At 43.7% G+C, this 12,066-nt stretch overlaps 1 long non-coding RNA gene across 1 annotated transcript in view; it reads right to left on the bottom strand.

Moving 5' to 3' along the window:
- Positions 1 to 3,032: 3,032 nt before the first annotated feature.
- Positions 3,033 to 12,066, bottom strand: part of LOC133368077 (uncharacterized) — a 152,072-nt gene continuing 143,038 nt past the window's right edge. Inside the window, exons 3-5 of the long non-coding RNA XR_009758584.1 lie at positions 9,378 to 9,540; positions 7,636 to 7,868; positions 3,033 to 4,001 (exon numbers count right to left, since the gene is read on the bottom strand). This is a non-coding gene — a long non-coding RNA (uncharacterized LOC133368077). The remainder of the gene's footprint in view (positions 4,002 to 7,635; positions 7,869 to 9,377; positions 9,541 to 12,066) is intronic.

Genomic DNA, 12,066 nt, shown 5'->3' with positions numbered 1-12,066 from the left:
TCCTGATAGAGGTCATCCATCTACATCTACTATAGTCCCCAGTGAGGTGTCTAGTGCAAAATCTGCCACAATTACCGACCGGTTATAGCAACAAGCTATCAAAGTGCTGCCATCTTATTGTATCCTTTCATAAGAAATGTGCACAGTGAGCATGAAACCCAGGTAAGGGCCTAGGATTGACAGATGGGAAGGGCTTCTCTCTATGTTTGTGGCTCTGTCACAAAAGATACAGTTCAGATTTTGTGTGGAGAGACTGCTCTTTACTTCTTTTTTAAAGTGCTGACTCTTTGTAGCTAGGGTTGAGGGAGAAATCCAATTCAGTTCACATTTAGAACCAAAGCTATCAAATTCACACTTTCCTCAATAATATGAGAACATATTATCCAAATTTTGTGATGTAGTTCTCCAAACAGAGTTTTAAAAAATGCATATATTAGGGGGAAATGTGCATAATAATAAATATATTAGTGAAAATAACATAAAAATGCTTTATATTAGGAGAAAGTGCTTGCCAAAACATGTATATTAGTCAAAACTGCATATAAACATGTGTATTAGGAATAATTTGCATTAAAATGCTGAAGAATTTTCATGAGGATTTTTTTTAAAAGAACAATCACAAATTTCTGCAGAAATGTGGAGAACTGAAGTTAAGACTGGAAAAATAAACAAAGGGGACAGAAATTGACAGATCCTTCTATCCCTGTTTATAGGGTTGCAATACATGACACCATCCACACATTTTTCTTAAGAACTTTATATTTGAAGCAATGTAAATGAAAACAAACAAAAGCTACTGAGCTCCAATGATTATAGAAGACTCAATGAAGGGAAGCAGCTGATCGAAGTTTTATTGCTATTGATGTCAAAAGTATAACCCCCGGTATGCAGGTGCCCCTTCACCACTAGCAGGCAGGCTGCATTCTTCTGCACTGTGTTATTACAGATATCTATTCCCACATATGGAAAGAAAGTCTGGTTAATTTTTATATGGAGTAACAAGACCCTTGGGTAAGCTTTCTTTTGAATGCTAACAGAGCTTGGAAAAGTTACTTTTTTGAACTACAACTCCCATCAGCCCCAGCCAGCATGGCCACTGGATTGGGCTGATGGGAGCTGTAGTTCAAAAAAGTAACTTTTCCAAGCTCTGGAAAACCTTTGTTTATAGAAGGCCTCTCAATCAGAAGAGGGTGGGTGCTTGCCAGAATTTGTTAACTTTGCAGCTACTTATACTGTAGATACACCAGAGAAACGTAAGCCATAACCTTTTCCCTAAGTCAGTAAAGAAAGTGAGCTTTAAAGCAAACTGAATAGATCTAGCTTCAGTTGCATGTGTGTGATTGCATGCGTACTAGCGGCCTCAGATGAGACATTGTAATGGGCCAGCCCAAATATTGGTTTAAAATGTGCATCAGTTACTGCCAAAACAGCTCCCATGTGCTTATGTTTGCTTATGACTGATTCACTTATTGATGCATAAGTTGCAAAAGAGCCAAAGAGTAAAAAAGTTTAGTTTTACAAAATGGGCTTCTGAGCCATCCCTTCTGAACAAAGTAATGTTTTACATGACAATGTTGACACACAGTTTAAGATAAGATAGCTAGCCAGACAGCCAATGTGTTCTGGCAAATGTCAACATAAAGTAAGAGGAAGGTGCTTATATGGCATGGATAACACCTGTGAATAGTTAAGTTGCCTAGTTGTTGACACTAGTTAACACAAGAAGGCATAGAGAGGCAACACAGGAGAGGCACGACAAAAAAGGCAGCAACTGATAATACCCTGGGAACATGCCCCCTCTTTGGTATAACTCATTACCCTCCACTCTGCCTGGAGTGAAGGTCGAAAAGAAAGCAGGAGGACCATCTATCTCTTCCATCCATGACATCTGATGGGTGATGTATTAGCCAGTAACTTTGGCTCTGTAATATGACTTGGAGTTTAACTCAGTCTTTCATCTATTGTAACTTGTTTTAACTAAGATGTGCCTTCAGAGTCTTGTACTTTGATGTTAATGGATATCCAGCAACTTCTTTCTTGCTGATATGTATCTCTATTTTTCTGTTTCTGCAATGTTGCCTAAGGTCAACTAGAATGCATTTTATTAGTTGTAGTGTGCAAGATATGAACATATGCATATATTTGGTACCTCCCAAGACTCAAGCATTCTTGAATGGGGTCTCTTCTATCCTCCGCCTGCATTGACGACTGCTGTTGATCACCTGTGAGCTTAGGTGAACGAACGTTCGACATATAAAGACTCTTAAGTAGATATGGAGGAAGGGAGAAAGCAAGAATCCTTGACCCTGTACATTCATGAGAAGGCAGCCAGCCTTGCTGGTATCAGCCCACATCTTAAACTGCATCAGACGTATCTATAATTTAATAATTTGTATACTGCTGTTCCTAAAATGTGTCACAATGGTTTGCAGATTATGTTCAATAAGGAATGGATACATACTGTGTGTGAATTCATTTCTGAATGTACATTTACATCAGTTGCATGTACATATTTCCTTTGTCGGATCGGAGAATGCTGTGTATCTGAAGTCAACAGTTCCTACAGTCATCTGGGGGGGTTCTGATATGCCCAGAATGAATTACTGGCCATTCGAATGTAACATTTACTTACGGTGATAAGTGCAAGATGCTGTATAAAGAAACCTGACACCGTTCTTGCATTGATGGCTTTGAATGTACAATTGATTGACAAGACAAAGATGAGGGAGCAGTATGAATTTGACACGAGTTGTGGGGATCCGTGAATCTGAACCTGCACCACTCTTAAGAACCAGGATGACTAAAAGTACAGATATGGTGGCTGGCAAAAGAAAGTGAGTAATTCACTTACTAGCTGAGAGTTAGCAATTGCAATAAATAAATACATAAATAAAAATTAGGTAACTCTATTTAGGTACATCAACTATTACATATACATTGCCACCACACCAATGAAGACTCGTGACACATATATGGAATAATGTTATATTTATTAAAATATAACACATAATAAATTGAATCCAAATCCGCCAATCATTATATATAAAATAGTTCGGGCAGGTGAGGCTCCACCTATCTGGTAGGGTATAGACGCTCCAATACAGAGGCAACTCAGTCACATCGGACTATAACTCCCCAGTCAAGGATTTGGGAAAATTTATCCCTCCTTGCTATTGGAGTCAGGTATGTGGTTCCAACCCCCACATCCTGGCCCCGCCGTACAAGCGTTTACCCTGATGCACAAACTGGTCCCACGTGGACACTCCCTAGATCCACAAAGACATTACAACCTGAAGTTTCCCTAGGAAGTGCCCTTTACCAAAATGGCTCATCCTCCTTACTTTTAACCCCCATTACCTCACGTGCCTGAATTCCATGCCACAAGCGGGGATCAGCTGAAGCTTGGTCCCCTCAACCCAAAGAAAACAAAGCACCCAAACCCAGCCGAAAATCCTCCAATAAAAAACCACACCCGCTCTCCGAGAGATGGACGCCATCATTGAGAAATAAATGCGGGGAGTGAAACCTAATCCTATCATGAGGAATGTAAGTCCCGCCTAAGGACAAAACCAAGTCCCTAACCCTTTTATTCACCCACTTCCTGGCCTTATCGATCCTGTTGGGGTGCTGCATCCCCCTCCAAACTCTCCTCACCAGCATGTCCGACCATACAAGAATAAGATCAGGACATGACTGTATGAGGCTAGTGAAATCCCGAGTGACTTTGATCAGCAAATCCATAGCTGGCCGCTGTACCAAGTCATTCTCCCCCAAATGCACCACCAAAACATGTGGCCGGTCGGCTGAAGCCATAACACAGCACAGCAAAGGCATTAATGCATCCCACAGCATACCCCTCCAAGCTTCCCAGCTAACTGTCGCCCAAGCGGAAAGCTGCAGCTGCATGCCGAGAAGAGAAGAAAAGGCCCGCCGGTGTGCCCCAAACAGAATCGAATGGTCACAGAGGATGACTCTCGCAGGAACTGGCAGGCTCTGCACACCTAAAGGAAACAGAAACAACAACGTGAGGATCAATGCCTAATATATGATTTAAAAGTGGAAGAACGCCACCGTCCTATCGCCTGGATCTCCTCAACGCTCATGCCCACGAGGGCCACAGCCGTAGCCGCACCAATCCGAAAGGAATGCAGCCCATACACTCCAACATCGTGACCACTGGCCAACAAGGCCCACCGAACAACGGCCCAAAATTGAAACTGAGTCAGGGCAGAACCATCTACATGTATAAAGAGATAGTGCTGGCTCACAGGCCTGATAGACATGAATTGACGCACTGCAGAAACTGGGCATAGTTCAGAAACCTGGCAAACACTTCGCGCTTCAAGGATGCTAAAACTTCACTAGGGTGAAAAGCACCATAGAACATCGTCAGAGTTACTGCGGCGAACAGGTGCGACTCATACTGAGATGAGCACATTGACCTAAATAAATGCAGGATCTGGAGGAGAACATCAGGCGTGATTGGCCTCCTCCAATCAGTGGCCCTGTGAGTGGAACACAACCAACCCTGAAGGACCTTTCTGACCCTAAAATCTACAGAATGATCCTGCCATCCTCTAGCCTTGGAAACAAAGGCCAGCGCAGAGAGGTGTCCAGTGATGGTAGAAACAGAATGAGATTGCCCTTTCAGATGTAACATAAACTGCAGCAAATGTGAAACAGGAATAGGCCATACAGGAGGCAAAGCACTACTGGCACGGAATGCTTGGAACGTTCCAAAGGCACGCTGATATGCCCTCTGAGTGCTGGGAGCAAGGGCAAAAGTTATAGCAGCCCCAACTTCTAATTCCCAAGGCTCCACAAGAAGGATGGGACCGGGACCGGGACCAGATCCTGCATTGCACCAGGCGCCAATTCCCGGAAGCGCACCATCTGTAAGCGGGAAAGAGCATCAGCAACACAATTCTGTAAACCCGGGACATGGCAATCAATAAATAATATATTAAAATGCAAACATTACAATACAAAGGCCTGCACCAGGCGCATCACACAAGGAGATTTCGAAGTCTGAGTGTTGACCATGCACACAGTGGACAAATTATCACACCAGAAGCACACTGTTCGATTCTGGAATGCTAAAGACCATATATGCACGGCCACCACAATTAGGAAAAACTCCAAAAAGGTCATATCAGTAGCGAGTCCGGAGGCTAACCACTCCAAAGGCCATCTCTCAGCACACCACTGATGTCTAAAGATTACCCCGAAACCAATGCCCCCTGCTGCATCGGAATGCACTTGCAGCTCAGCTTCCAATAATAACTCCTCACGCCAAAAGGATAGGCCATTAAATTCATCCAAGAAGATGAGCCACATTCTAAGGTCCTCCCTCATGCCTAATGTGATCCTAAGAAAATGAAAACAAGAATGAACTCCCTTCATGGCGTCACAGAGACGATGAAGGAAAGCTCTGCCGGGTGATATGACCTTAGATGCAAAAACCAAATGTCCAAGAATCTCTTGCAATTGAGCAAGTGTGATCTTTTTCAGTGTCCGAACAGAATGCAGCCTCTGTCTTAACGAGAATAATTTATCCTGAGGCAGATGGGAAGACTGAGTCTGGGTGTCCAAAAGGATTCCCAAATATGTAAGTGAAGTAGAAGGGCCCTCTGACTTTTCAGGAGCTAACGGGACACCCAATTCGGTTGTTAACTGCTCAAAAGTCCGCATCAAATGCAAACAATGAGAAGTGCCTGCAGGGCCAACGAACAAGAAATCATCCAGATAATGAGCTGACAAGGAAGAACCAGCCCTTATCCGTAAAGCCCACTCGAGGAAGGTACTAAATGTCTCAAATGCAACACAGGAAACGGAGCATCAGTGGTGGCCCCCGAACTATGGAACAGTCTCCCCGAGGAAGTGCGCCTGGCACCAATTCTGCTTTCTTTTCGGCGCCAGGTTAAAACCTTCCTATTCTCTGAAGCATTTTAATTTAAATTGATTTAATTTTAAAAATGTTATTGTATTGATTTTAGACTGTATTATTTTGTATTATATTGTGTCATTTATTGTATTTCCTATGTTATTGTATTTCTATGTTCACCGCCCAGAGAGCTATTGCTAGTCGGGCGGTATATAAATTTAATAAATAATAATAATAATAATAATCCCATAGGCATTGCCCGATCCACATAATACTGACCTTGAAACCTGAAACCTAATAAATCAACATCGCAAGGATGGACTGGGAGTAAGCGAAAGGCAGACTTTATGTCGCACTTAGCCATCAAAGCACCTTTTACAGCCTTCCTGACCACCTTAACGGCCTCATCAAAGGAAGTATATCTAACCGAAGTATATAACGGTGAAATGCCATCATTAACAGAGGCACCTTTTGGAAAGGACAAATTATGAATAAGGTGATATTCACCAGGCTGCTCCTTGGGCACCATGCCCAGAGGAGAAATCCTCAGGTTGGGCAACGGAGGGTGAGGAAATGGGCCCGAAATCCTATCTGCGGCTATTTCCTTATTCAACTTATCTAAAAAAACAGGAGTCAGCTCTATAACAGAAGGCTGGTTGGCAGGAGAAGTGGGAATCCATGAACCCTCGAAAGGAATGCGAAAGCCTTCCGAAAAATCATACCACAAATACCTAGCCGCCTGACTATTAGGGTAACTATACAATAATCTCGCAAGGGGAAGTAACCTAATAGGACTACTGGCCTTGCAACATACTGCCGCTGTGGCCTGGCCCACGTTTAGGCTGCTGTGATTCCCCTGAACCCTGCCGAGCCTGACGGGCTCGCTGGAATGTGGAACTGTGGTGAGGACCCCAACACGATCCACAAGCGTGCCTGAAACTGCACGGGCGCCTGTTACAGCATCCAGTCCTATTGAAAGCCCAGCAGACTTGAGGGGATTGAACCAGCTCCCAGCCTTGGCTAGAACCAGAGGCTGAAGTCTGCGCACGCACCAAGAGATGCCCGCTATCAGCCCTATCTCTAGATGTGGGCCTGGCTGAAGTCATAGAACACAGCCAAAGACTGGGATGTTCAACGTCCCAACGAAGCGAGGGATCTAAGGCTGCCCTTTGCCTGAAAATCTCATCATACCGCAACCAGGCGGTGCCAGAAAATTCCCTAAAGGCTCGATGAATGTTGTCCTGATATTTAATCATGGACATGGCCCTGGACGGATAAACCTGAGTCATCACGCCCATATATACGGTAAACGCATTAAGCCAATTAGGCCATATGCGATCGACCTTCTTTTTTACAGCTGCCTCACGCTAATTTGGGTCAGAACCTTCTTTGGGCTTCGTTTCCGATTCCCAAAAAAGAAGAATGAATATATCAACATACTCACCCCGCCAAATTTTTTTCCTTAGTGGAAGACAATAAATGATCACCCAATGGGAGGGAAGTGTCACCCTGTGGGTAAACACCCAAGGGAAGAGGCAGGGGAAGAGCGGGTTGACTGGCCGAAGCCACGGACGGCTGCCATGGAGTAACCGCAGCAGCAGGCCAAGGAAGAACAGGCTGCTGTGGGACTAATACACCCCCCATATAGACTAAAGATTGCTGTGCACCAACTTGTGCCTGAGGAGCTACAGGGTACTGCTGAGTCTGCTGAACCTGTGTGTCTAAAGCAAGTGATGGTGCAAACCACTCACCAGTATAAGCAGCTGGAGAAGCGACGACTGCAGGAGCAACCACCCCGGAAGGAGCAGTAGGGAGAGCTTGACTGCAAGGTTGGTCAAGGTGAGGTCGTTCCTGGGGATCACCAGTACCAATGGAGTCACAAAGTGGGGAAGAAGTGGAAGCCACTGTTGCCGCGGATGGGAAGGCCTGTGCTGTCTGAATGGTAGACTCAACTCAAGGTGCTGCTGCTTCAAGGACCCCAATTCTGGCAACCAAATCAGAGAGAAGGCGTGATTTATTTGCCTTAGCAGCTAAGCGGGCCGACTTCTTACCTGTGGGGGCGGTGCTAGGTCCAGCCCCTGGCTCTGAAGGACACCTGCGCTCTCTCTCAAGGGTCTCCAACCTGGCAACCAATGCGCGGATTGTTCCCATATCATCTTCGTCATCTGAAGACTGGCACTCATGGCATGAGGTGGGGTGCTTAGAGTAGTCTGCTTCAGCACTCGAACCCCACACTTATGTTGAACCTTCTTTGGTGGCATACTGAATTCCCGCTGTGCTTAGTAATAACAACAACAGCAACAACCATGTTTAACAGCTGCAATGCAAGCTAAGGCTCCCAATGGAAATCAAGAACAACCTTAAATATAAAAAGGATTAATCACAATCACAGCACAAATAACCCTATCAATTAAGCCCCCAAGGAATTAAATTATGTGGGAGGGATGGGGGGAAAACTGGGAGGGGTCAAAAAACAAATCAATTAATTAATTCAATTACTTATATTTATATCTAAATTTAAATTATATATCTATTTATTTTAAACAATATCAATCAATTAAATATATGATTGTTTCTTGACTTATAAATGAATTGACAACAACAGGGAAATAGCAGGAAAATATTCAAGCAGATATACTATGAAAATTAGATCAGAACTAATAAAATTCTAGCAAAAAGAATTCTACCCCAATTTGTTAAGAACTGAACTGCTAGCACACTCTTCTCGAAAATCGCTTAGAATTTAAGAAACTGACTCTAGGCCACTCGGCCCCTCCCAAGCCACCCGGCTAGGCCAGACATGCTGGGACAATAACACCAGCGAGGCGGGTAATTTAAACCGTGGCCGAAAACAGGCTCAACGGTGCGGCCCTAAAGCAGCAGATGAGTGAAATAAAATTCACCTTAGCACCCGCCTCCCAGCTGAGACACGGGGAATGAGACGTGGGGGAGGGGGGGCACGCACAGCCTGACCTCACTGTAAAGCCACCTGGCAGGGCCCCCCTCGAAGAGGAAAAGAACAAACAAAGGAGCAGCAACACAAAGTGGAACTGGAGGCAGGTGCAGCGCCGCAACCCAAACGGCAGCAGGCAGGCCGGAGGAGAGGCCAAACAAGGCCACCACTGCCCGCAATCAAACACCCCAGGCGAAGCCCAATCCAGCCGCAGAAAAAGCTGACCGGCGAGACAGAAAGAAGCAAACAACACACACACCCCGTTAAGTCCCTGCAGTGCCAAAGCCAGTTGGCTTGGCCCGCGAGGCCGGAGAAAACGCTCCGTTGCAGTGATGAATCGCAATCAAACCTCTACACTGAAACACCAGACAAGAAGATCAGTCAGGACAACGAGGATGAACACCAGCAAAACGCTGAGGAGAGTCTTCATGCCAATAGGTATGAGCACAGCTGCCGCAAGGCAAAAAAGGCGTAATATTAGGGAGGAGCTCATTATTTATAGTTGCTCCATCCCTTCCTCTGATTGGGCCTCCAACCCACCTGACTAACTTGATATCCTTCTAGAACCTTCCCGAGTCTTCCTAGCAATGGGCTGCCGGCAAACGCCCCCGCTCGAGGCGGGAATGCCATTTTGTATATATCCAGCATGTAATCATGGCAAGCTTGTGGGACATTCTTTGTGATGATTTTCCACAGACTTGATCTGAAAGGACAATATGTAGGAAGGAGAAAGACACATATAAATCCTTGCTAATTCAACAAACATGAACTTATTTCGAAAACAATCTGATTTTTGTGTCTCCTTACCTTATTCTGCTTAGACTACACAATAGTACTTTTTGTCACTATGGATGTGGCAAAAATTAATAAGAACACAGAAAGAAACCTGAGTAATCAGACAGGAGTCATCTGTTCTAGCATTCTCTTTCTTTCCATCAGTGGCCAGACAGCTGCTTCTGGGAAACCCACATAAGAAATACCAAAAAGAAAATATATGTTCTTTGTACCTTCTTCAGAAACTAAGATCCAGAGATATGTATCTGAACCGAAAACATTATAGGTAAGACTGCTAATCAGTTGAGAGGCGGAGCGATAAAGGCTTTTGAGAAAAGGTGAGTCTGGGTGTTGTTTCACTGTGTGTATGAGGACATGTTAAATAGTATATGTTTCTGATATAAAGCTTGCAGATGTGATGCAACATCTAGCCAAATGTTTGCCAATGATGTTCTACATGGGAGCCTCAATCCAATACCAAGTTGAATGAGTTTAAGGCCTTAATTGGATCTCACAGCATTTCAGTATGAATTAGCCTGATCCCTGTTCAATACAGATGTCCGTTGAAAGTGAAGAGGTGAGAAAATGTATCTAAAGCCACAGTGTGAGCTTGTGACCATTGTAACAGGATGAGAACTGTGGGCTTTCTGACGTCAGCCCCTGGCCCTTTCCATATTTATTTATTTATTCCAAACCATATTGCCTTATGACTAAAGAAGATGTTCTCTAATTAGATGTGAATTATACTGTTTCCTATATTATGTTTAATTAAAGAATGAGCAAATAGTTGTGACAACTGGCAAGATTGTTATTTTGTACCATCTTGGGCTTTGCAGAAGCGACAAAAGGGGGCAGGCAATCAGCAGTTGCCTTTAAAAAGAGCAGTTAGAATAAAATGATTAGTTTAATCAATTTGGACTTATTTTCCCAAACAAATGGAACAACTAGAATAGCACGCTCTTTTCAGATTGAAGGGCTATGTATTACCAAATAGCAGACATATTTAGAAACCATCCCTTCTTTATAACAGGGGAAAATTGCTTCATTTCACATAATTAACAGTTATTACATTCACTAAAGAATTGGAGGAATTGTTTGTCTCTTGTCAGTCACCATTTTCGCTTCAATATTAAAGATGTGTTGTTTTTTAAAAGAGAGAGATCATTTATCGAAATCATTTCTTTTATTATTGAATATGCTGAATATTCAGAAGGCATGTTTTGCTATTTATGAATGAGCAGTCATTTTCAGAAAATCATCCTTTTGAAAAGTTCCCTTTCCAAACTTGACACCTGTCCACTGACTGGCGGGAATAAGGGCTTGATGGGTAATTTTAAAGCCCATCCCTAAGCCAGCCAGTGGACGGGTGCTTAGGTGCAACAGCAAATGGATGAAAACGTAGTTGCCTTTGACAAATACAGTTGTAGTTGTCAAAAGCAAAACTGAACAGCTACAGAATGCAGTTCCATGGAAATGTCAGTACCCTTCATTTCTAAACAAACATTGTGTCACTTGCAAATACAACTTGCACTAAGGCTGTGATCAATATGTTAAGCATTCAGAAACACTTGGCTGGTTGCTATTGGAAAAATATAATGCTCTACTAGAACGACCTTGGTGCAACCCAGCAAAGCAATTCTTATGTTGATAATTCTTAGATTTCAGTGGGGTTTGGGTATGGCTTCATTCATATACGCAAGCTACAATTTCATTGATGCTTGGAATGCAATTGCATGCCTTGTTTGAAGGAGCACCCTACTTTGTTCCTTTGATTTTCACAGCTCCAATAGAAACCAGGATGGGGAGATGGACACAAAATGCACTAGCAGCATGAAAATCACAGGAACAAAGTAGTTACCTCCTTCACAAGGTGGCTTGTCATGTGGAGCCAAGTCTGTGCAATTGTGTTTTGAGTGGCAAACATGCTGTGGTTTGCATGTACAAATTAATCAAAGGTACTTAAGAATATAGCTTTTAGCCCTGCAGACCATCACTTGCATGTATGTCATGAGTCTGCACAGGTCTTCAGTCTAAAAATCAGTACAAACGATTACTCTCATCGTTATAACTCAACGTGGAGCCCTCCAGAAGTGGTTGGACTAAAACTCCCATCAGTCCCAGCCAGCATGGCCAATGGTCATGGATGACTGGAGTTGTAGTCCAACAATAGCTGGAGGAAGCACATTGGTTATCCCTGCTACAGCTATTCTTTGCACCCTGTGGGAGATCACTTTGGAGAATTTGGTATACCAGCTTCTAATAGGCCTTAAAAGGTATTGCTAGCTGGTGCCCTTTATAGCAGGGGCACCTAGCCTGTGGCCCTCTGGATGTTGTTGGACTACAACATCATATCTGACCATTGGTTATGCTGACATCCAACAATAACTGGAAGGCATGCATACGCTGAGCAGCATGTTAGCAAATCATTTAGGAAGTCCTTTTAAAATCATGGAAG

This window comes from Rhineura floridana, chromosome 1 (assembly GCF_030035675.1).
Source record: "Rhineura floridana isolate rRhiFlo1 chromosome 1, rRhiFlo1.hap2, whole genome shotgun sequence".
Taxonomy (NCBI): Eukaryota; Metazoa; Chordata; class Lepidosauria; order Squamata; family Rhineuridae; genus Rhineura; species Rhineura floridana.
Note: the sequence above shows the minus strand (reverse complement) of the source record. Positions and strands in the feature narration are given on the sequence as shown.